This window comes from Jaculus jaculus, chromosome X, assembly GCF_020740685.1.
Source record: "Jaculus jaculus isolate mJacJac1 chromosome X, mJacJac1.mat.Y.cur, whole genome shotgun sequence".
NCBI lineage: Eukaryota > Metazoa > Chordata > Mammalia > Rodentia > Dipodidae > Jaculus > Jaculus jaculus.
The window spans coordinates 111,841,775-111,867,575 of NC_059125.1; the positions used below are offsets into that span (position 1 = coordinate 111,841,775).

Sequence of the window (25,801 nt, forward strand, 5' to 3'; positions counted from 1 at the left end):
TGAATGTATTGAGAATTCTAAAATCTGTATATCTAGTTTTAAATCCATCCCTGACTTCTACATTTCTACATGTAATTCACATCTCAAATTTAACATGCCCATAAAGAGCACTATTACACACACATATACCTTCCAAGATCTCCACTAGTCTACCCAATTCAAAAGGAACTATGACCACACATACACAGGTATCAAAACTAAATCAAAGCCAGGCATGGTAGTGCACACCTTCAATCCCAGCATGTGGGAGGCAGAGGTAGGAGGATCATCAATGTCAGTTTGATGCCACCCTGAGACTACATAGTGAATTTAATGTCAGGCTGGGCACTATAGAGCATGACCCTACCTCAAAAAAATAAAATAAAATAAAAATAAAAACTAAATCTAGTCATCTCTGATCGACTCTTTCTTCTCCATAAGAATCCAGAACACAATGAAGTTACCTGATCTTACTCATAGCATTCCGTACCCATTCTTCCAGTATACTTCAACCAAGCTGCCCTTTTTTCTATACTAAGACATACTGACTTGTCATTGGCTTGCAGCCTTTGTACCACTTGCTCACTTCCTCCTGATTTTTATAATCTTACTCATTTATTTCATTGAAATTCAAATTTAAAAGGCACTTCTAACAAATGCTGTCTTTGAATGTCCTATTAAAAACAGGCTTCCAGTTACTCTAATTAATTTTAATTCATTGCATATCACTATTTGCTGATATTTTCTCATATATGCACTTATTTATATGACTATTGCTCAACTTCCTGAGTAGAGCTTAACAATCCAGGAAAAGAGTAGCAGAGTTTTTCTTATTCAACACCATATCCCCGGTGTCTATAATATGCATGGCACGTAATAGGCACTCAAAAATTGGTGATTGCATGAATTAACATCAGAGATTCAGGACTTACTTGTCTGGTACCTATTAGTAGGGAGTAACATGGTGGGCTAATGTCACAGAGCTCCAATTTCTAAGAGGGATAGCGGGAAAAAAAGAATAAGGTTAAGACCAAAAATGTACTCCAAGCAGCAACCCAGACATAAAAAAATGAGGACACAAGAAAAAGAAAAAAATAAATAAATAAATTGTTCAAATGCATTTCTTGACATGTTTAAGTCCAATGTCTAAGATGCCAACCTAATGCCCTATGGCACCACAAATTCATTATCTCAGACAGTACTGGCTCCAAAGTCTAGAGACAGTCTTAACTTGTTGATGATTAAAAATGTTCTCAGTTCTGCGAGTAATGGAAAGTTCTGGGAACAGAAAGTGAGTCTAACAGGCTATTTTTGAATAAACTGAAAATGATATAAGACACATCTTTGTGGCCAGTGCTTTCTAGGATGATATAAATTGCCCTACACAAATGTGAGATTCATTAATGGTTGAAGGCACATAATTATGTTGGTGAGAGGCACTAGGAATCAAACTTTAATTACTCCTAACCACCTGCTCTCCCATAATTCCAGCCAAAATTCAAGATTCTCCTTGGATTTTCTTGATTGTCCTACTGCTTTTCAGAACTCAGTAGCCAATTTTTGACATCAACAGATGAACTGCCTCCAGAGTACGTAGAGTGTTAATCTCCAAAGATTTGGGAGTGTATGATAAGGTCCCCTGCCCTTATAACTGAGCTCCAAAATTTTGCCTTCTTAGCAAGCCTTCTAAATATGTATTTGTTATAGGTTGAACACTTTCTCTACACATTATTAACATACACAGTATATTGAAATGTGTACAGCTAAGAAGTAAGTGAAGAAATTAATAATGTTCCAATCTTCGAGCTTGGAAGTGGCATGTGGTATCTTCCTAAGCCAATTTAATTTACCTTATTTTATATAGTCAATAGTTACATTTATTCTTAGGCAAAGAAGTAATAATGATTACTTAGCACTAGAAATATTTGAGAAGGGTAATGTAGTTTAGCAAGGCTAAAGGAGTGTTAGATGTTGCATAGAACATAGTCAATCTGCTACGTTGTTTTTGTACTTCATAGATGTCAAACAGATATCAGGTGAAACTGATACCTAATCCAAAAGTTCATGTTTAGCCAAGAAATGCCCGTTTTCTCAAATTTTGAATATACAAAACCTCTTTTTGGCAACTGAGCAATAATTTCCTACATGAAAAGCAGTATCAATCCTAAGAGTTGTCCCAAAAGACAATAATATACAGACCCACAGGAAAGCAGATTCCTACCACTACTTTGGAGCTCCTAAGTTATCAATATTTAGGTGGATCTGAAATCTCACATGTAGTTGTGGTACATTTCCAATGAATCTGGTGTGACTGATATGATATGCTTCCTTCAAATGTCTCAAACCTGATTTCCTCTGCAAATTCTTTTCAGCCTCCATACTGATAACTTGTGAACAGCTTTCCTGTATCATCACAGGATCTCCATGACACACCTCTGTCATAGTGATTATCACAAAGTCCTGTATTTATTGACTGACTTTTGTGTTGTCTAGCCTCATTATGAGGCTCTTCAGAATAGTGAGGCAAAGATTATTCATTTATGAATCCCCAGAATCTAACATATAGATGTGTCTCATAAATAGACATTGGACACTGAGCAAAATATTTTTTTAGAAAAACAAATGTATAACCTAGTTTGTTTAATTCAAGAATCTCCCACACATTTTTTTCTTCTCACAAAATGACATCAAAACGATGGTGCTCTGGGCTGGAGAGATTGCTTAGTGGTTAAGCACTTGCCTGTGAAGCCTAAGGACCCCAGTTTGAGGCTAGATTCCCCAGGACCCACATAAGTCAGATACAAAAGTGGGCGCATGCATCTGGAGTTCATTTGCAGTGGCTGGAAGCCCTGACATGACCATTCTCTCTCTCTCTGCCTCTGTATGCCACTCTCAAATAAATAAAAATAAACAAATATAAATTTATATTAAAAAATTTAAATGATGTTGCTCCAAATTGGTAACATTTTCAATTGATATGCTTTTTTCCTTCACAGAATAGGGGATAAAAGACACAGAATCAGCCATCATAGGTGTGGTAGTTTGAATGAATGCTCTCCAATAGATTTAAGAGTTTTAATAAAGTTTGTATCTTGGTGTCACTGTGGGCATATCCTTGGGTGCAGCCCTAAAGTGAGGGGTAGACTTAGAATTCCAGTGTAAAGCTATGCAAAGTGCCTGAGTTCTGCATAGGGTTCCTGGAGTGTGTTTGGTTATGTTGGTGGTGTTTTCTTTTCTCTGTCTGTCTGGACCTGTGAAAGGAGACCAGCTTCTTCTGCCATTATGGAACTTCCCCTGGACCTTTAAGCTTCAAATAAATTCGCATCCTCCCATAACTGAGCCTGGACTGGAGTTTCATCCCGCCAACATGAAGCAAACTAAAATAGGGCTTTCAGTATTATTGGAGACAGAACACCAACAACTCTCAATCCTAAAACATATGATCTGCATTTAGTCATAAATTGAATTCATAGATGGATGAGAGTGGAGGGTCAGAGAATCATTGAGGAAGTGGGACTAGAGCTGAACTTTGAAAACTCAGTTTTGCAAGAATTAACAAAAGGCATGCTGAAGGCATAGCACAAGCATAGTAAGGCCACACATGGAGTTGGTGATGTCAGACAATGAAGAGCTAATTTTGATAGGCAATAGGACATTGAATGCCTGAATGAGGCATGGAAATAATAAAGGATACAAAAGAAAAAGGACAAATGAAAATGAAAATGAAAAAGGAAAATGAAAATGGTGTGGGCTTTTTGTGGGAGGAAAATGTGAGTTTGGATGTACTGTAGGAATGCATTCTATATCACTATGTATGATCATAGTTCATAAGACAGTGACTTTTCTTTTGCAGAGGTCAATATAAATGTGTTCATCACTGCCCTTTCATTAGGTAGTCTACTTTCAAGACCTAACAGTGAAGTCTGTGTTCAGGTGGAGAGTAATTTAAAGGTTCTACTTTTCTAGTGAGACAGAAAGAAGAGTATCACCATTGCTCCTTACAAAACTCACTGTTGTGAGAATGCTAGACTGAAATAATCCTAATAACAGGACACTGTCCATCTTGTCCTTTATTCTACCAAGAGCCGTTAGCAGAGTGTTTAATTCACAATAAATGTCACCAGTTGAAAAAAAATAATACTAGAGAACTTAGCAGTCAGTCATGCAAAATCAATCTTGAAAATGCCTATTTAACTGGTATTACTGTATACAGTGCATTGATTCAGTGACCATACAGCTGCACATGGGTGCTATGCATAGGAGATGGAGACAGAATATATACAATATATATAATATATAATATTAATAATATAATATAAATAATATATATTATTTATAAACAATCTATAATAATATATATAATAAATAAATAATATAAATTATATATATATAAAATTATATTATATATATATATTATATATATATATAATATATATATTATATATATATAATATATATAATATATTATATTATATATATATAAATAATATATATAATATAATATAAATAAATTATAAATTATAAATTATAAATTATATAATAATATAATATAAATAAATATATATATAAAATCATAGAAAGACTGACAAAGAAACTCAAAAGGAGGCTAGGTAGAGGAAACAGAAGTAGAGGTAAAGAAATTATAATCTATGGATGGTTGAGATTTCAAAAACATGGCAGTGTCACTTCTCTCCCAAGGAACAGATGAAGAGAAACATTGCCTCAGGCTCAACATTCAGAGAGCTCTTGCCTAACGACCACTTTGGTAGGCAGTTTAAGGCTAATCTAAGAAAGAGATGCAAGGAAACCTTTGGCAGTGACGGAAATGTCTTTCTTTCAATGAGAAGAGACATATATATTCACTTAGAAAATGTTTATTATGTATATATTTTATATCAGGCTAGGTCTAGGTTTAATACACAAAAAGCATAAGACTTATTTATGACAGGCTAGACTCTGCCATGTTCTAAGAATATATAAACATAACCCAGTTCTTAAGGAGCTTGTGAGCTAGTGAAAAAGACAAACAAGGAAATGAATAATATTCATTCTGGGAATGAATTATCAGTCCTATTGGAATACTATATATTGATATCTCTGATAATTCAAAATTTCCTATGCTCACACTATGACATTTGTACAGTGATAACTTCATAATAATTCTAAAAAAATCATGAAATAACTTAATGTATTTCAATACTGAAATATATACATAAATCTGTAGTAAGGCTATACCATGTAATAGTGACCATCAATTTAAAAAAATAAGGCAGGGCTGGAGGAATGGATTAGTGGCTAAGGAGTTTGCCTGCAAAGCCAAGGACCCAGGTTCGATTCCCCAGCACCTACATTACCAGATACACAAGGGGGCACACACTTCTGGAGTTCATTTTCAGTGGCTGGAGGCTCTGGTGTGCCCATTCTCTCTCTCTTTCTCTCTCTCTCTCTCTTTCTCTCTCTGTCTCCCTCTGTCCCTCTCTCTTTCTACCTCTCTTTCTCTGTCAAATAGATAAACAAACAAAAATAAAATATCAAAAAAATAATAAAGCAATGGTCTGTCTTCACGTATAGTTTGGGTGACGTGTGGAAGACATAATAATATACTCCATGGATAGTCACATACTAAGTCCTGGGATTGTGAATCTGTTAGATTACATGTCAAAGGTAAGTATGAAAATATGATAAAATTTAGGATGAAGAGAATTTCATGGATTTTATGAGTATGCTCAATATAATCACATGAGGCCTCATAAGTGAGGAATTTTTCTGGCTCTAGTTGGAGGGAGGCATGACTACAGAATATAGAAAAAGAGACAAACAACCAGCATAGCAGGCTTAGAAAATGGAGGAAAAGGGATGGCTATGAACCAAAGACTGTAGGAAGTCTCTAGAATCAAGGAAACTGATTTCTCCCCTATAACATACAGAAGGGAATACCTGCTCCCACAAAATTTTAGGTGGTGAGGTAAAATTAGACATCAAAGGACTGGAGAGATGGCATAGCAGTTAGGCACTTGCCTGCAAAGCCTAAGGATCCAGGTTCAATTCTCCACTACCCATTTAAAGCCAGATGTACAAGGTGGCACATGCATCTGGAGTTCATTTACAGCAACTGGAGTCCCAGGTATATGCATTCTCCCCTCCACTGCTCCCATGTCTTTCTGCTTGCAAATAAATAAATACATAATTTAAAATAAGCATTTAAACTGTGGAAGTATATGGTGATAAATAAGCACTTCCTAAAGTCACTGCATTTATGGTAACTTGTTATAGCACCTATAAGAATCTTATATGGGGAAGTTCAGGTAGAAATCAGATCACTGTGGAATAAATGGTGACTGGGAGGTAAGAAAAAAGTAATATTAAGGGAAATCAATTTACTCAATTTTTTCATTGACATTGAAAAAAATTCATAATAACACAGAGATCTGAAGAAGTTTGTCATGGTTTATATGATTGATAATGTATGAGCATATTGAAATGCTGACAGAATAAAGGAAAGGTAGAAGACATACATATACAATAGAGATTATAATGATGGAAAGAGGGTCTTTGGAAGGCAGCAGAGAGAGAACAGGATAAACAGAAACATAAGAACAGTAAGTAATTCCAGATAGTAGTCTAAGAAGGTAATATAGAAGGGAACTTGGGGACTTATTGTCCTGATGGCAGAAACTCATTATTATTATAAATACTCCAAGATTATCCTTTTCTGACAGGCTCGAACTTTCTTCAAAACCTGGAAAAAAGAGGAGTCAATTGAGGGTAAGAAAAGTGAAGCAACTTACTGATAAACACAGAAATTTCCTTAAGTTTCCATTTCCTCAGCTGTATATAGTAAATTGGATACTGAATGAAGTATCATATAGCAAATGTCCAATATAAAGTGACAACTATCATTATTGAATAAGGTAAGATATCTTTCAGAGTCTATCTAGCTAGAATTTAGAAGCACAGGTACACAGTCAGACAAACTTAGTTTGCTTCTGTGGTGGTTTAAATGTGAATGTATGTCCCCCATAACCTGAGGTACTTTTGGTTAAGCTTGAAATTTAAGTCTCCAGCAGCTGATGAAGGAAGGATCACTGGGGGTAGATCTTAAATCCAAACATACGGTGTGTTCAGAGAAGTTTGATCTCTGGATGTTGTGTTTTCTGGCTGTTGGTGGTGTCTCTCTGTTTGGAACTATGGAAGTGCCACAGCTTCTTCCACCATTGATCATGTTTCCCCTGGATTTTATAAGTCTGAAATAAATGTCTTCCTCCAATAAGCTACTTCTGGTTGGGTGCTTGTCTTAGTAATTAAAAGCAACTGCAACAACAACAACAACAACAAAAATGGTATAAGAAGTGGGACCATTCCTTCAATAAATGTGGCCATATGGGCTTATATCTTTTGGAACTTGTTTGTAGGAAGAATATGGAAGGGTTTGTTATGTTGGACTGCAGAAGTCTAGCTTGATGGGCTATTCTGGTGAATAACAAATGCAAAAAGAATTTTGGACTACTTGGCTCATGAACTATTCATGGAGAAAGGAAAAACTTTGCTGGAACTGTGCTCATTCTCTAAGAGTTCATTCAAAGTTGAATTTAAAAGTAATGGACTGGCTTGGCTGAAGGTATAGAACAGAAAGGTATAAAAAATGTAGCGTAGGGCTGGAGAGATGGCTTAGCGGTTAAGCGCTTGCCTGTGAAGCCTAAGGACCCCGGTTCGAGGCTCGGTTCCCCAGGTCCCACGTTAGCCAGATGCACAAGGGGGCGCAGGCGTCTAGAGTTCGTTTGCAGTGGCTGGAAGCCCTGGCGTGCCCATTCTCTCTCTCTCGCTCTATCTTTCTTTCTCTCTGTGTCTGTTGCTCTCAAATAAATAAATAAATAAATAAATAAATAAATAAATAAATAAACCTTTAAAAAATGTAGCGTATATCAAATGAAAAATTCAAACAGGTTTAAAGTTACTGGCATGGAGATTGGTTTTAGGTTATTGAAGCTGTTAAGTTGATTACTCCCATTAAGGGTCAGCCAACTGTTCTGCATTGGAACAACGGAAATGATGCACTAAGGGTAAGCCATGGAGAGCTCAAGCTGGCAAGAATACAAATCATTTTGCAAGGAGGAACCTTAAAGGAATAATCCTAAAGAAGTAACCTGCTCTTCAAGTTCAATGTTTATTCTCCACCTGGGTCTACAAACTTGGCTATGCTACTACTTATCTGGCATTGGTTTTAGAAGCAGGAAAAAAATGCAAGGAAGCAGATCATGAAGTGTAACAGATTTGTGCTCTGGAAATGACCCTTTTGCCATGTGAAGCAGGGTTGAAATCCCTGTGTGGAGTTCTAGTAAGGCCATTGCATGAGGTGAACCAGAACCGCTGACATATGACATGAGAAATAGGGTTGAACTCCCTGTAATGGAGTCCAAGAAAGGCCATGGTATGGAAATATAAAGATGAACCATGGTTTTTAGTGCAGACTAGAATATGTTTTAGAGATACCAGGACTGGGGAAAAACTTCCATGAGAACTGGCTCGGGATGGAATTTTCACTGGTCTGCTCAGGCCAGTTAGAGGAACAGAATTGGAATCCAGAGACTTTCATCACTACTTATGGATATTGAATTGACCTACAGATATGTGGTGTTTGCCTATTGGATATTGATTTTGCATTGGTCTACTCTCTCCTTATGAATTTTTGCAATGGAATGTTTATACTCATAGTTACTCTGGGCTCATAGTTATGGCACAGTTTAAAATCTCAGATGAGACTTGAAAGTTTGGAACAGTGTTAAGGTTGATAAAGGCTACAGAGGCTAGGGGAACAATGTGGGTTTTTGAATGTGAATATATGCCCTCTTATAACTGAGGTATTTTTGATTAAGCATGCAACTTAAATCTCCAGCAGTATGCTGGATGAGGTGTCACTAGAGGTGGCTCTTTAAGTCCAGACCTACTAAGTGTGTCAAGGGAAGTACGTTGGAGCTCTGGTTGTTCATGTTTGCTGGCTGTTTGGTGGTTTCTTTCTGCTATGCATCTATGAAAATAAGCCAGCTTCTTCCACCATTGATAGTGTTTTCCCTGGATTCTGTAAGCTTGAAATAAACCCCTTTCTTCAATAAGCTGCTTCTGTTTGGATGTTTGTCTCAGCAATGAAAACTAACTGCAAAAGTATCTCAATTTTACCACTTCCTAGCAATAGGTGTATATTAATTAATTTAATTAATATATAATATATAGGCATTCTGAATTCAACTATTTTATCTTACTATTATTTCACAAAACTGCCTTTATGTAATATCTATTCTCGAGCTAAGAATTTAACTACATGTTTATCCAAGTCATGGTACTGTTAGAAGCTTAGGGTTGGAAGATTTCACAGAACTTACAGTATTTGTGCTATATATCATGAAAAAAAATCATTCTCTTTGCCTGTAGCCACATTGTGTGTGCAAGTTGGAAAGAACAGAACAGTCAACAGCTCTGCTTCAGTGATCAAATGACTCATAAAATCCAACAGAAAAATCTGGAAAGCTTCTTTTTACCTTGATGACTATGTAAATATTCATGATAACATTTGATGATGGTACTGTATTTGAATAGAAAACATTAAATATTTTAATCAAGTCAACCATCATGTGCAACAGAAGTAATCTTTCCTTTCAGCAGTCCCTGAGTGGATGATGGGATGTTGTCTGATGTATCAGTGATTGGCTATTTACTAGTATAGTTAAAATTCATCTCCTCTTTTCATCATGTTGAAGGGACATTGATTTCAATAAAAACCCCTAAATGAGAAGAACAAGACATTTAAATCTAAAAAGTGAAAATGAATGTAAGAAGGCATATAAAGTTCAAGGGGAAGTCAAGAGGGGAAATGTGAAAGAGTTTAGTTGTAATAATTGCCTGCAGACACAGTATGGCTTGTAGAGATTTTTGCCTAATTCTGAGAGCCCACATGAGTACATGGTTTATGGGTGACAGTAGGGCTAACTGACATTGTTCAAAGAAGCCTAGTAATAGAACCTCACAAGGTTATCTACCAACTTTCCCTCCAACAACCCCCAATTTCCAGCCCATTTCCCAATAAACACACTGTGACACAGGAAGTGACAGAGAGACAACAGGCTTCTTCCAAATCACACCATTCGGTCTGTGCAGAATCCCATAACCCTTCCTTAATGCTTTTTCTGCCTGGTCTGTGGGGATAGCAAAAGATTGTCTGAGAGTATGTAGTCCTTTTAGGCTTCATTTTACCTTCCAATGTCATGTTCAGACACATGGGCTAGTTAATTACTTTTTACTGTTTTTTAAAAATTCAATAGAGACTAGTTTTGAATGCCACTCTATGGAAAATTTAAAATGAGAAAGGAAGGAAGGAAGAAAGAAGAAAGAAGGAAGGAAAGAAGAAAGAAAGAGGTATGGTTGTCTTGTCAGATTATCAAGACTCTACTTTCCATGTGATATCTTTTAAAACTCATTTGTGACTTGCAATCACAGTTTGTGTGCTCTCCCCCCAATTCCATGACTCTCTTAAGATTACATTGTAAAGTAATATGCACCAATAATAAATTCTTTTAATGATTCTGCTTATAGACTGATCCCATATTTTACTAAAAATAATATAATCATATTCCTAACACATTCCTAATAGAATTGAAGAGATCCATCATAGCCCCCCAAAATCTATACAAACACTAAAAATCACCGTGTGTAAACTTCAACTGAGATGATTATATATTCTTAAGAGTCATCCTTTCTCAGTATTAGTGCCTTGAAATAATGAACTGCTGCTACCTTAAGGGCCCAAAGAATCCCACAGCAGAAAACATTCATCTTCCTTCTTCCTACTGGCAAGAAAAGTACAAGAATAATTAGCCCCATTTCACAGTTGGAAAAATGAGGAACTAGGATATAAGTGATATGCTACATAGAAGGATGGGGATATAAGTGTAAGACTTAAAATAGTAGGCTGAAGAAAAACATCAGAAAACTAATGATCTTGGGCTGGAGAGATGGCTTAGCAGTTAAGCGCTTGCCTGTGAAGCCTAAGGACCCCGGTTCGAGGCTCAGTTCCCCAGGTCCCACGTTAGCCAGATGCACAAGGGGGCGCACGTGTCTGGAGTTCGTTTGCAGTGGCTGGAAGCCCTGGCCCGCCCATTCTCTCTCTCTCTCCCTCTATCTGTCTTTCTCCCTGTGTCTGTCACTCTCAAATAAATAAATAAATAAAAATTCCTTAAAAAAAAAAAAAAAAACTAATGATCTTGACATAACTGTACTCTGGGGTTCATTTTGCATCACTATTAGATAAAAGCAGTCATGAATCTTGTGTTTGTAACTATGGAGTCTATTGTCATAAAATGTTAACTATAAGAACTGAAAATGTTTGTAGACATGGGCACAAAGGAAATAACAAGTATCTTATTCTTTCTTACATTAATGAGTTTTGTACTGAGTGAATACAGTCAAGTTGGTACCATTGATAGCCTCCTCCTTGTCCTCCCTCCTCCCCTGCCCCCTTGTTGTTGGGATATATGGGTCATGCATTGTGGGGTTAGCCCTCAGTTATAGGTAGGAGGTAATGTCTCTGTGTATCATGACCCAACGTGTGGCTCTGACATCCTTTCCTCCCATTCTTCCACAAATTTGCCTGAGCCATGTTGAGTTCCTTTTAGGTCTGCTTCAGTGATGAGGTCTTGGAAGCCTTTGTATCTCTGAATATCTGATGGTAGGACTTGATTGTTCTCTGTGTCGATCTCCTTTACCCTTGTGTTGGTACCAGGTAAACCAAGAAAACAGCATCCTTGCTTATTTCACCAATAATTCTTAGTTTCAGCTGGGTCCCTTTTGAGGTATGATGGGGTGGTTCTCTCATTAGGATCTGCATCTATCTGAAAAAGAGAGGCAGATACTCCAATAGAGAGTAAAGTTCACACCAGATAAATGGGATAACCATTATTTTTAGAGAGATTTTAATAGGAGTAGGCCCTCTTTCAGCCCATGATTGGTGGTAGCTTGATAATGAAGAGTGAGTTCATGTTTGGATATGGTTCTGACTTGTTTCCCAGCTCCAGCTATGGGTTCCATTCCACTGAGTGGATCAGTTAGCCAAATCAAGAGCAGTTGGTTTCCCACCATGGCTGTGTACCACTATTGTACTTGTGTGAGCATCTTGACAGGCTATTTGCTGCTAAGTAGGTTAGACCATGAGTTGCTTGAAAAGATATTGGTCATTTTCCACCAGTTGCCCATGTAGCACCTTCTGGCACTAGATCCACTATCTGGGGACTGACACTTTTCCAGTTTCCAGCCATGTCACTCCATGTTACATGTCAGCCACATATGGTGTCTTCAGCAGTAGGGTCTTACCATTAACCTTTGGTGGGTCATCAAGTACTCTGACAGAAATCTGTCATTCTTTTAGGAAACCATGTTGGTATCTCTGATCAAAAGCTCATTGTGGATGATAGCCACCTGCTGGTACTGGGAGTTGCAGGTCAGTGCCCACAAAGAGAAAGAAGAAAAACAAAACTAATATAAAAGAGTTAGAGAGAAGAGGAGGAGAGAGAGAATGAGAAAGAAGCAGTAGAAGATTAAGGTCAGACTTCATCGTACCCTCTCCAGGGCCTTATGACTCAGGTGTTCCCTCTAAGGGCCTGGTGAAGGTTAAAACATTTGGTCTTTTAGGATGTAGAATTATATGGTACCATTGCTGTTTGGGTCCAAATTTGTGTTCCCCACCCCTTCCCTTGCCCTCCCTGACCACCCCACCCACTCTATTGTGCAGTTCTCAAGGTGCTTATTGGGTATGTTGGCATCTTGGGTAGATTCAGGTTACATGCTTATTCATGGTTACATGGGAGTGAGACTATGCAGCAATTATCTTTCTGTGATTGGGTGAGTTCACTGAGAATGATCTGTTCTAGGTTTGACCATTTTTCTTCAAATTTCATTGTGTCATCTTTTCTTACTGCTGAGTAGTATTCCATCATATAGATATACCACTTCTTAGTTATCCATTCATCTAGTGATGGACATCTTTATTGATTCCAGACCTTAGCTATTATGAATTGAGCAGCTATAAACATGGTTGAGCAAATATCTCTGAGCTGAGGCCTGGAGGTTTTAGGGTACATACCCAATAAGAGGATAACTGGGTCTGATGGAATCTCTATAGTCAGCTTTTGTAGGAGTCTCCATATTGCTTTCCAAAGTGGTTGCACCATCTTACATTCCCACCCACAGTGGATGAGTGCTCCTATTTCTCCACATCCTTGCCAGCATTCATTTTCATTTGATTCTTTAATGTTTGCTATCCTCACTGGGCTAAGGTGGAATATCATAGTTGTTTTCATTTGCATTTTCCTGATGATTAGGGATGACGAATATTTTCTTTAGTGTATGTTTGCCAGTTGTATTTCTTCCTCTGAGAATTGCCTGTCCAGTTCCTTGCCCCATTTTGTGAGTGGGAAGTTTGACTTTTTATTGTTTAGGTTTTTGAGTTCTTTGTAGATTCTAGAGATTAGGCCTCTGTCAGTTGGATATTCAGCAAATTTTTTCTCTCATTCTGTGGGTAATCTATTGGCTTTGCTTATTGTATGCTTGTCTGTAATGAAGCTCTTTAGCTTCATTTGATCCCATTGGTTGAATGATTTTTTTTTAAGATCCTGTGCTACTGGGGTTTTGTTCAGGAAGTCATTTTCCATTCCTATATGATGGAAAGTTCTTCCTGTATTTTTTCATGGAGTGGCCAAGTTTCCAGTCTTATATTAAGGTCTTTAATGCACTTGGACTTGAGTGTTGTGCATGGACAGATGTGTGGAACAAGTTTCAATTTCCTGTATATGGTTATCCAGTTTGTCCAGCACTATTTGTGGAAGATGCTGTCTTTTTTTCCAGCCTATATTGTTAAGGCCTTTGTCAAATATCAAGTAGCTGTAGTTGCTTGACCCAAATTCCACATCCCAATTCTATTCCATTGGTCTATACTCCTGTTTTTATGCCAGTACCATGCCATTTTTTATTACTATGACTTTGTAATATAGCTTTATATAAGGTATGGTGATGCCCCCAGAGGTATTTCTTTTGCTGAGGATATTCTTGGATATCCGATGCCTTCTGCCTTTCCATGTGAAATTTGAGATCATTTTTCCTATCTTTGTGAAGAACAGTGATGGGATTTTAATTGGATTTGCATTAAATCTGTATATTGCCTTTGGTAGTATTGCCATCTTCACAATGTTAATTCTGCCTATCCAGGAGCATGGGAGGTCTTTCCATTTTCTCAAGTCCTCTTCAATTGCTTTTTTGAGTGTCTTTGTTTTCATTGTATAGATCTTTCACTTCCTTGGTTAATGTTCCTCCAAGGTATTTTGTTATAGTTGTTGCTATTGAAAATGGGACAATGTCCCTTATTTAATTCTAAGTATCTTTGTCATTTGCATACAGAAAAGCTACTGAGTTCAGTGTACTGATTTTGTATCCTGCTATTTGCTAAAAGAGCTAATCACCTTCAAGAGTAGAGCAGGCCTGAGTTTGTGTGGGGGCAGGTGGAACGAGTCTGAGCTCTTGTGTGCATGGACAGCCTGAGCAGTGCCGGGCAGATGTGCAGGCAGCTTGCAAGGCCTGAGCTCACACATGTGCCTGTCAGACAGGGTTTGGACCTGAGCTGCCATGGGCAGACAAGCAGAGCATGCCTGAGCTCATGTGTGGGAGGTGGAATGAGCCTGAGCTTGTGCGTGGATGGGTGGCCTGAGCAGCAAGTGGGCACATGGGTGGAGGTAGCTGGGTGATTGCCCCTGCACAGTGATGCAAGTGGAACTATGATGTCCTAGGTCCCCTTTCCTGCAATAAGTGTGGGAATATCCTGAGGCTGGGACTATGGCTAGGGCAGCTGGTTGGGGGGATTGGGGAACTGATGGGCTACCCGAGAGTGAGGGAATCACTTGATTCCCTTTTTCCCCCTCTGGGCACTCCCAATGGTGATCTATTAGAGATTTCTCTCCCCTAAAAGACCCAGTGAACCCTTAATGCCTTGCATTTCCTTCCCAAGGAGGTGTGGCATGGTTAGGAAACACCATCTTGGCCAGAAGTCCTCTCCAAGTATCTTATTGTTGAGTTGAAATAGAATGTCTTAGTTATCTTCTCATTGATGAGACAAAATGCCTGACAGAAATCAGTGTAAAAGAAGAAGGATTCATTTCAGCATACAGGTCTAAGTAACAGTCCATCATGGCATGAAAGCAGGAGCTTGAAGCAGCTGCTCACATTTAGTCCACAGTGAGGAAACGGAGAGCAAGTAATCCTGCTGCTCATCTTTCTCTCTCCTTTTTACTAATTCTAAGAGCCAACCCATGGAATGGTGCCACCCACAGTTATGATAGGTCTTTTCAAGTTAATTACTGTAAACATGATAATCCCTCACACACAGCTCTAGGTCCTGCCAAATTGACAATATAAATCATAACATAGAAGTTACTTTATTTTTATTTATTTTTTTAATTTAATTTATTAGTTTTCTTTTCAGCAAATACAGGCAGTTTGGTACCATTGTTTAGGCTCATCTATGATCTACCCCCTCCCATTGGACCCTCCTTGTTGATGTAAATGGGTCGTGCATTGTGGAGTTAGCCCACAGTTATTGGTATGATAAATGTCTCTGCAAATCATGACCCAACATGTGACTCTGACATTCTTTCGGCCCCCTCTTCTGCAAGATTTCCCTGAGCCATGTTGGGTTCATTTTTGGTCTGCTTCAGTGCTGAGGTGTTGGGGGCCTCTGAGGCTCTGGCTCTCTGATTTGGTAGGAGTTGATTTTTCTCTGCGTTGGTCTCCTTCCCCTTTGTGCTGGTATCTGGTGCACAAGAAAACATCACCCTTGCTTGTTTCGCCAATCGTCCTTAGTTTCAGTTGGGCCCCTTTTGAGGTATGTTGGAGCAGCTCTCTTCTTGGGATCTGCATCTATCTGAAAAAGAGAAGCAGATTCTCCAATGGAGAGTAAGTTAGCACCCAGAAAATTGAGATAACACTTACTTTTTTGATAGACAGTTTGATAGGTGTAGGCCCTCTTGTACCCCATGATTGATGGTAGCTTGATATTGTAGAGTGGGCTTGTGTTTGGGTATGATTCTGACTTGTTTCCCAGCTCCAGCTATGGGTCTAGTACCACTGAGTGGATCACTTAGCCAAATCAAGAGCAGTTGGTTCCTCACCATGGCTGTGTGCCACTATTGCACTTGTGTGGGCATCACATCAGGTTATTTGTTGCTAATTAGGTTAGACAATGAGTTGCTTGGACAGATATTGGTCATTTCCCCCAGTCGCCCATGTAATACCTTCTGGCACTAGACACGCTGACTGTACTTTAGAAAACAAGTTAGGGTTAAGTGTTCCTGTAAACCTAAAGAATTAGGCAGCAAGCCTTCAGGATTCCTGAAAAGCAGCATCTGGACAAAGAGGGCTTATCTGAAACAAGGACATTAACCTTTCTTCCTAGAATAGTGAACCTTTAGAAGGCAACACCACTAGAGTATTGTTCTTAATTATGCCTCCAATTAGCCAAGTACAGAATTAAAAAAAGAATAGCTCAATAAGGGATGAATTAATTATATTAGTCAAACAGGTCACAGAGTTAAGCATAATCTATAAAGTTAAATATTAGTATGCTTATCTGTCTTCTTCTTAATAAAAACATGTGGGAAGGATAACTCTGATGACCCAATGTGATACTGAACAGAAAGTAAGGCCACAGAAAATTCCTGCCAAGTTAAGCAATAGTCAATTGAGAGTATGTCTGTAGACAACTATCAAGACAAATAACAAGAGGGACAGCATAATTAGCTAGTTTGGTCATGTTACTATGTTAACTATTCTCCTTTCTCTCCATGGAGGTCTGCACCTCCTTTGTGGGCAGTTAGTTCTATGAAGGTGACATTAATCTATCTAGTTTAGTGAAAAAACATTGTGATATTTCTTAAGGCAAAGAAGGAATCTTTTATTCAAGAACAACACAAGCTGCCAGGACTGACTCTCAAGAGCAAGCATAGCCAAGTTGAGATTCCAGAGAATGCGCTTTTTAGGGCTCTTCAGCTGTGGGATGGTGAGGAAGGGAAAAACTGAAAGAAAAAAAAAAAGTAAGATTTCTTTAGGGAGATCTAAGATAGCCAGGGTGTAACACTAGAACAGTGACCAGGCAACTTACAGGAAATCATGACCTGGAGCAGGGCCTGGGGGAGGGGGGCATTGTTAGGCAAGGAGGGGATAATGGCTGGGTGGTTTCTTGAGGAATGTGGATGATCCACTTCCTTATGTCTCTGTTGCCACATGGTGACTCCCTTTTGGGAGCCTCTCCCAACCGAGCATTCCAACCTTTTCTTAATGATAAGTAATGAAGGTTAGTTTCTTCATGCTGACCATAAGGGTGATAAGTTCTTATGGGAGAGGCTGGATAATGAGGTTGATGGGTCTCCCTTCAGGGAAAGTGATAAGGAAGCAGTTTCATGGTGGCTAGAGGTGGCAGAGTGGTGAGATGGATAGCACCAGTGTAGCATGTTGTTACAACTTGGTCCTCAGCAAAACAGAGACTTCTCTGATACTACCCCTGTACTGAGCTGGCTTCAGGGCAGTCACTGGCTAGACATATGTTATAGAGAAGGTGAGGGATTTGGACTCTGTGCACCCATTGAGAAGACAGAAGGGAGAATAAAGGAGCTTGTTACTCTTGTCAACAGCTATGACATCACAATGCCAGGTGTAAAGGGAGGATGAGCATTCAGAGGTGAGAGACAGAGGGTTTGGGGCAAGAGAGAGGAGGCAGGAGAGCATATTTAAGAGGAGCATTTGGGGAAGAGTAGGAACAAGAGAGTTTAAGTTTGAGAATGTCCCTTGGGGTGGCAGTGTACTTATCCCTGGATGAGATAGGGTAAGGGCTAAGGAAGGAGGGAGCCCGAGGAATAGCTCTGATTCTAGCTAAGGCAAGTGGGAGGATCTGGGTTCATGGTAGGTGAAGTTAATCAGGGACAGACATAGGCTTGAGTTAATGTTAGAGTTTAGTATTGTAAATCAGCATCAGACAGCAGAGCCTATTAGTCTGAATCATTGTTTATATTGTTTACATTATATTTTGTAGTTATACTTTTCTTACTGGGTGATTAAGACCAGGTAGGCTGTCAGAATTAACTGTATATTTTAGAGGTCAATAATGGTGCTGTAGGAGAGACTTTTATTGACCTGTGAGTTCAATGACTCTCAGCATTGTCATCTGCTAGGTAAGTCAAGGCCTTGCTGATCAAGTGACCCTCCCTCTTTTGGGAAGCCTGGAGGACTGATTTTCCTCTGATGTGACTCAATTTTTGAAGATACATACCATAAAGTTTATCAATAAGAGGTAGGATAGAGAGACAGGGAATATTAAGGGGTCATGGGAAGGGCAAGAAACCCTCACTCTGGAATCTGGCTGGGAATCAGAAATGTCAACACAACTGATCAAATCAAAATTGCCTGCAGACATCTAAGTCAATGATGTTAAAAACAATAAATAAACCATGCTTACTTAGGACAAGTATGTTTTTGAATTTGAATTTAGTGAAATTGTAAGAACTCTTCTCTCATGCCTATATCTTATAAAGCCACCTGTGGTCATTTAAATGGATGTCCCCCAATAGATACAGGAGTTTAATTAAAGTTTGCAACTTAGATCTCCAGTCTCCTGACAGGAGGAGGTGTCACTCTGGGCAGATCCTTGGGTTCATCCCTAAAGTGTTACTGGGGGAAGATTTGGAATTCCAGCCTAACATAAGCAGAGAGGAGAGTGAGGAGTTCTGCCCAGGTTCTTTGCTGTTTAGCTGCTGGTTTTTGTTCTTGCTTTTGGTGGTGGTTTTTCCTCTTTTTTGCCATTATGGAACTTCTCCTGGATCTGTAGGCTAGAAATAAATCCTGCTCCTCCCATCAACTGTATATGGCTTGGAGGTTCATCCCAGTAGCATAAATATGACTATAACACCACTTGATAAATTCATTTATAAAAATTTATAAAAGGAAATAGCTTAAGAAGAGAAATAAGTAAACAAGCTCAGATAATTTTACTTAATTTTTAAATGCAAATTTTTGACCTTTCTTAAACTTTAAACCCTATAAATTACCTTTTTTAATTATTTAATAAAATAGAATTTTTATTTTATATTTTTACATTTTCCACATCCTCATGTTAACAAAATGCTACATTTCCTAATAACACATCATATTTTTTATAATATAACATGGAATTTTGTCTTAGGTGATGCTTCAAGCTTTCTAATTGGCAGTTGTTAGAATTGGAAAGATGACAGAAGATTCTAAATGCTGAAGCTACTTTTTGAACAAGGTAACTTCAAAACCTGCAGAATCAAATATATAATCATTGCAGAGATACCTAAGGAGGTTGGTCTCTCTCTCTCTCTCTCTCTCTCTCTCTCTCTCTCTCATTCTTCCTGCCTTCTCTCAGCCACTATCTCTCTTTCTTTCTCTGTTCCTCTGCCTCTCCCTATCTCTCTGTGCATCACAGTATTACTCTCTCCCCCACCAAGCTAAATCAGAAGTGTATACTATCCTTTTTCTCTACTAAATAAACTCACTAATTTCACTTCATTTTGACCTATCTTGAAATTATTTCCTGTGGTCTAGTAAAGGACTTGGCTTTCAGTGGAGGTCACTAAGGGAGAAACTCCTCAGGCTAGTGGCAGTAGTGTTAGGCTCTGTCTCCCCATTACTGCTGGCAAATATTTATTAAGATGTGGTATATTTATACAATGGAGTTCTACTCAGCCATAAAGAAAAATGATATTAGGAAATTTGCAAGAACATGGATGGATCTGGAAAGGATTATACTTAGTGTGGTATCTGAGGCCCAGAATGCCAAACATGACATGATCTCTCACATATGTGGTTCCTAGCTCCAAATTATTGGACTTCTATGTGATTTGGAATAAAACTCAGTAGCAGAGGCCAGTAATCTAGAAATGGGATATAAAGGGAATAGAAAGGGAGGGAAGGGGGACTTAAGAGGTGGGTTTGTATACATGTAAGTAGAGAATAAGATTAATGGGGGTTTAAAGGCCAAAATGAGGTCCAGGGAAAAGGTTGCATAAAAGAAAGGTGAGGTGAGGGCTAATCAAAATCTAAGAGGGTATGAATAAGTCATATAGGAAACCTATTTTTTGGACAATGGCACACCCTGAAGCCATTGATTGTTACTAGATGGTTCAGAAGGCACCATAGTGCTGAGATAAAGTGACAGAGGAGTGCTCAACACTGAAATATTTCTATGACACCATCCAAGGCTCAGGGTCCTTTACAGAAGAGACGGAAGACAGAATATAAAAGCCAAATGAAGGGTAGGATTACTTACAATGTATTCTTCAAGACACAAAATGGCCTGGATATCCGTGACCATGCACTGCCTGACACTACTTACACAGGGCCATCATAATAGGAGGAAAAGATGATGACATAAAAATAAAATGAGACTGATTGGGAGGGGGAGGGGATATGATGGAGAGTGGATTTGCAAAGGCAAAATGGGGGGGAGGAATTTCCATAGTTTATTGTCTATAATTATGGAAGCTATTAATGATATAAAAATAAATGTAATTTTATTATTATAGAATATGAACTATATTTTACACATATCATTCTACTTTCCCAATTTTATATGTCTCCACACTACCAAAGAGAAGACATAAGTGAGAAAACTCAAACAGGGAACAGAGAACTATGTTCCCTATAATATGCAGGTGAATCTATTCCCAAGCTGCTATCCTGAGAAGCCGGCTGACAATGAGTACCCAGGTAATTCTAGGATAGGTTTTAAGATGTATCAGAAAATAAACTGCAGTAATACTATTCAAACTATCTGTAGTGTTTTATTTGCCTTAATACCCAAGAATTCAAGATTTATTACCTGGAGTTTTCCTCTCATAAAAGCCATGATAAGCCATATGCGGTGGCTCACATCTATAATCTCAGAACTTGGGAAGTTAAGGTAGGAGGATCCAACCTCTCATAGACCTAAGGTAAGATGATACACTTGAGGGCAGCCAGGGCTAGTGAGACCCTGATTCAAAAAACTAAAGTAGGTTAAATTTAATCATAATTATAATTACTTGTTCAATGATGATTTCTCCTACCAGACTGCAAACACCATGAGAGAAACCACTCCTTTCAAGCCAAAATCTACTGAATTGCACTGGCTTAAGACACAATTAAAAATAAAATTCTCAATAGATGACTCATCCTAACTTTTTGCCAATTATTCTCACCACAATGTGATCATATTTCTACTGAAAGTAAGTTGTGATCTGAAGGCAGGGATTGTATGGAGCAAGATGTAACAGAATGATGCTAGGTAGGTAAAGCAATCAACTGACGCTATAAAAGGGAAGTAAAAGGACATGAAAGAAAACCATAAGTTTTCTGAGATAACTATGACTTCAACAGAATTTATTTTGGGAGCATAAAATATGGCCTCCCTGACAGTCTGCTTTACCTCAGTGAATACTTCAGTGTTCTTGTAAAGAGAGCTCTCTTCCCACTCCATTGCCAAATACTGTCCTTGCTGTCATACTTGCTTCATTTTCTGGAAGCTTTACAATGGCAGCCAGATCAAAATTCACATTTTCATGAAAGTAATTAGTCATCTAATATTCCCTTCAATCTAGGTTGAGGATTTGTTCCATGCTTCTTCCCTTAATGGTCTCCCTACAGATTAACTGTCTCCCAATGAATTGACTTATATTTATCAGAAATGCATTAAAAATCACAGCATCCCAGAGAAGAAAGCTGGAGTGAAATGAAGTTTGCTTCATCTGTAACTAGGGGCTGTTTTATTCAAGTCCTATATAAACTCTCTGTGTGAGTGTGAATTCATTTACCACGTGTGTGTCTGTGTGTGTGTGTTTTCTCTCACCAATGCAGAAAATATGCCAGTGGTTCTGAAATGATTGGAGGAGGAATGCCCACAGCACAATTCTCAGGGGTCTTTTTCAAACTATTCATATTCCCTGAGTGATTCTATAACTTTCCTCATTCTGCTCTTCCCCTACAAGTTTAAAAATCACTGCAGGATAATGAGTGATATTAGTGAAGTATGTCAGTTTCACAGTGTGGAGGCAGAAAACAAGTTTAGAATCAGTATATTAAGCTCAAGATTAATAACTGTATGCTTCCCACTCCAGTCCCACCAGTTTTACATATCTATTCCATTAGAAATCCTAGTAGAAACCATATTATCTGACATATTAAAGCACTGACTATGAAAGACAATTAGTAAAAATCCATATCTTTTATAAATTGTGCATGGTTTAGATTTTTCTAAATCGTTCCCAAAATGACACCACTCTCTTTCCCTGCCCAAATTCAGGGCCTCAACACTTTACAGCCACCGGCTTCACTGACCTAGGAGGATTACCTGACTAAACTTGAGGTTAATGAGTTGTTTGTTTGTTTGTTTGTTTGTTTGTTTATGAGGTAGGGTCTCACTCTAGCCCAGTCTGACCTGGAACTTACTCTGTAGTACCAGGCTGGAACTCTTAGCAGTCATCCTATCTCTGCTTCCTGAATACTGTGATTAAAGGTGTGAGCCACCATGAGTTTCTTTCTGTTTAAAAATTGTTCAGTAGGTTTCAAGCTCAAAGATACTGGAGAATTTCCAAAGGTCCTCTCTAAGCTAGCCATTACTTGCTACTTCAGCCTCATCTCCTATTATTTCTCTTGACAGCTTCCGATTGCTATTAACACTCTTGGGGCTCAAAAAACACACCACTGTTTTCGAGACTTCTGTGCCTTTATAAAATTGTTAACATTCCCAAAACATTCTTCACCTCTTTTTAACTGGGCAAATATGTGCCTATCTGGCCTCTCATGTATTGCCCTCTGTGATACCCTACTACCCTCCTTGAACCACTCTTTTACTCCTTTTGTATCTTGTGCATACTTTCATTGTTGCACTTGACATAGTGAAAGATGACATTTGTCTCACAAGTCTGTCTGTCTTCCCACTAGAATTTGACGTTGGAGTCCATGCATGTCTTTATATCTTCAGCTCCACACATGGGGAATACCATATAGCAGCTCATGGTAAATATTTGCTGAATTGAACTAAGGAAGACATAAAATGCCCTTATCTTTCAAATCAAAGGACAACATCCACTTCATTTATTGGAATTACATTCAAGTTCAGAATAACCAGTAACTTTATTGTAACATATACAGGCCACAAGATCTTCTCAAAGGTTCCTCAGCAATGAGACTTCTGCCAGCATGGTTAACTATTGCAATCACTTCCTAATTAATCTTCCAGATTTTGATCTTATTCTCTTTCAGGAGCTACTCTCCCATATTGCCAAACCCATCTTCTTGAAAATCTTTTCACTCCTCATCTCCAGTTGGTGATCTTCACTGTGAGCATGATGCAGCCAAATGCCTTAGAAAAGTTTTTTATTCAAACATCTGTGATATTCCAACTCACATTTCCTTCATATGAACAGTCTATTCAAAGTCATGCCCAAAAGGTAGGAATAGTTATTAAAATATAAGATTCAAAGACTGGATACATACAAATTTATTACTTCTAAATTAATGAAAAGTCAACAAGGTAAAAGACAAGAAACAAATAGGAAGACATATCTTGCACATATATAGCAGAAAACAGAAGTTCATTAATGTACAAAGAACTCAAAAAAACAAGTTTCAATAGGAAAATGCATAGTAGAAGGAAAAAATATCCTGATAAAAGGACAAATGGCTCATAAACATATAAGACACTGACTAATTCAAAATAAATACAAATTAAAACACTGAAATATTTTGTGTAGCAGAATGGTAGCAAGAAAAATTTGTTTTTCAGGTTTGGTAACAGATGTGGATGAAAAGCAATCTTTTATAAAAACTGAAATTTCACATTATTTTAAACCTATAAATTTCACTTCTATAAGAAAACCAATAATAATGTAGAAAAATAAGTATATAAATATGTTTAAGCAGGATTTTTAGTAATAATGGTGAACTCTCCAAAATATCTAATTATCCATTCATGAAATGTTTGTTCAATAAATCATCATATAGCCAAACATATAATGGGATTCTATCAAGCTTGTAATATGGAATATGTATATATATTTTTTTACATGATATATGTTCAACATATACAAAAATGGAAGTTGCAAACATTGCCTATCATATAAATTAACATCTATAAAATTTTGTACTTACTACACAGTTAATATATATAAAGTGTGCAATGTTGTTCATTTTTATTTTTTATTTTTATTTATTATTTTTTTTTGGTATTTCAATGTAGGCCCTCTATCTAGTCCAGGCTGACCTTGAATTCACTATGTAGTCTCAGGGTGGCCTCAAACTCACAGCGATCCACCTACCTCTGCCTCCCAAGTGCTGGGATTAAAGGTGTGTGCCACCACACCTGACTTGTGCAATTTATTTTTAACATTTATTATTTTATGACTAAAATAACAAAATTCATTTATCAAAGCTTGCTTTCTGAAAACTAGTTTTACAATGCTTTTGTTATCACTTCAACAGCAAATCATCTCATCCTTTGCATGCTTTCTAATAGTATTTATAATCTACATTGCTTATATAATACTTAAAATACTTTTTCTAATGAAGTGGTTTTATTCATATAAACTTGCACTAGAGTGCAAGTTTGAAAGCACAGTCGTTGTACACATCCAAGGAAATAGCTTCATGTTGCTCAATGAGCTTAATTTTTCACATTCTTAGCAACATTGGTGTTTTTTTATATACCATCTGCTTTAATCTTTGAGAAGGTCAGAGAAAGGTCATCTCCTCCCATATCCTAATATTATCATCATGCTTTCCAATTGATTTGTACCTTTCTACTCCTAATTCAATAGTGAACAGGTTTTTTGTTTGTTTTCTCAGCTCTTTTTGTTACTAAAGAAAATTCTGTCCTTTGGATTCAGTCTTCAGTTTCAGCTTCTATAAAGCCTATACATCTTGGTTCTAAGCATCATTTTTAAAATAAAAGTATGTGGATTATTAGGCGGTGCATTATCTGGTGCTTTAGGGAGATTTCTCATCTGACATTGTAGGCAAAAGTTTGTGAGATGATATACATATTATTGCCATAGGATAAGTATCTTTAGCTTTCAAAAGTTAACCATAGGAATGTAGGAAAAAATAAAAAAGAGATTGGAAATCCCAGTCATAAACTGTACTCTGAACATTACCCTACCCTTCCTCTGTTGTGAAAACTTTTAGTATTTCTTATGTGAGCCACTTCAATCACTCTTGACAATTGTTGCTTTGATGGTTTTCTAAAAGACTAACTACACTGGTCAATTTATCTGCATCAACTCATGATGGATTCTTCTTAAATTATTCTTTTATTTTGTATCCACATTTCATAACATTTAATAAGGCCTATTCCTTGCTTTCCTATTGGTCTGTCAACTTCTCCTATATTGATTTGCCAACTTACCATTCCATTTAACATATCGGAATTGTGGCTCCCTGGTTCCTCAGGGGGCCATTGTGCAGCGGCTCCCGGGAGCCATCCTGGGAACTGTGGAGCAGAGTCGTGAGTGACCATGAATGTGGGAAGAAACACCCAGGAGACAGCTTCAGAGAACAGCTTGTAAATTTGACAGGGTCTGAGATTTTATAAGCAGTTGAGAGAGAGAGAGCAGGAAGAGGGTCCTAAAGGGATTGGTGGGTTCAAAGGTTGCTAGCTGATGCCTAGTTGGCATATAGGGAAGTTCATTCTAGCATGTAGGGAGAGAGTCAGGTTATCTACTTAGTGTTGGGAAGAGGTATAGGG

General features: G+C 37.9%; 1 pseudogene; it reads right to left on the reverse strand.

The window, feature by feature from the left end:
- Nucleotides 1-25,573, reverse strand: part of LOC101603567 — a 76,734-nt pseudogene extending 51,161 nt beyond the window's left edge.
- Between the last annotated feature and the right edge of the window lie 228 nt (nucleotides 25,574-25,801).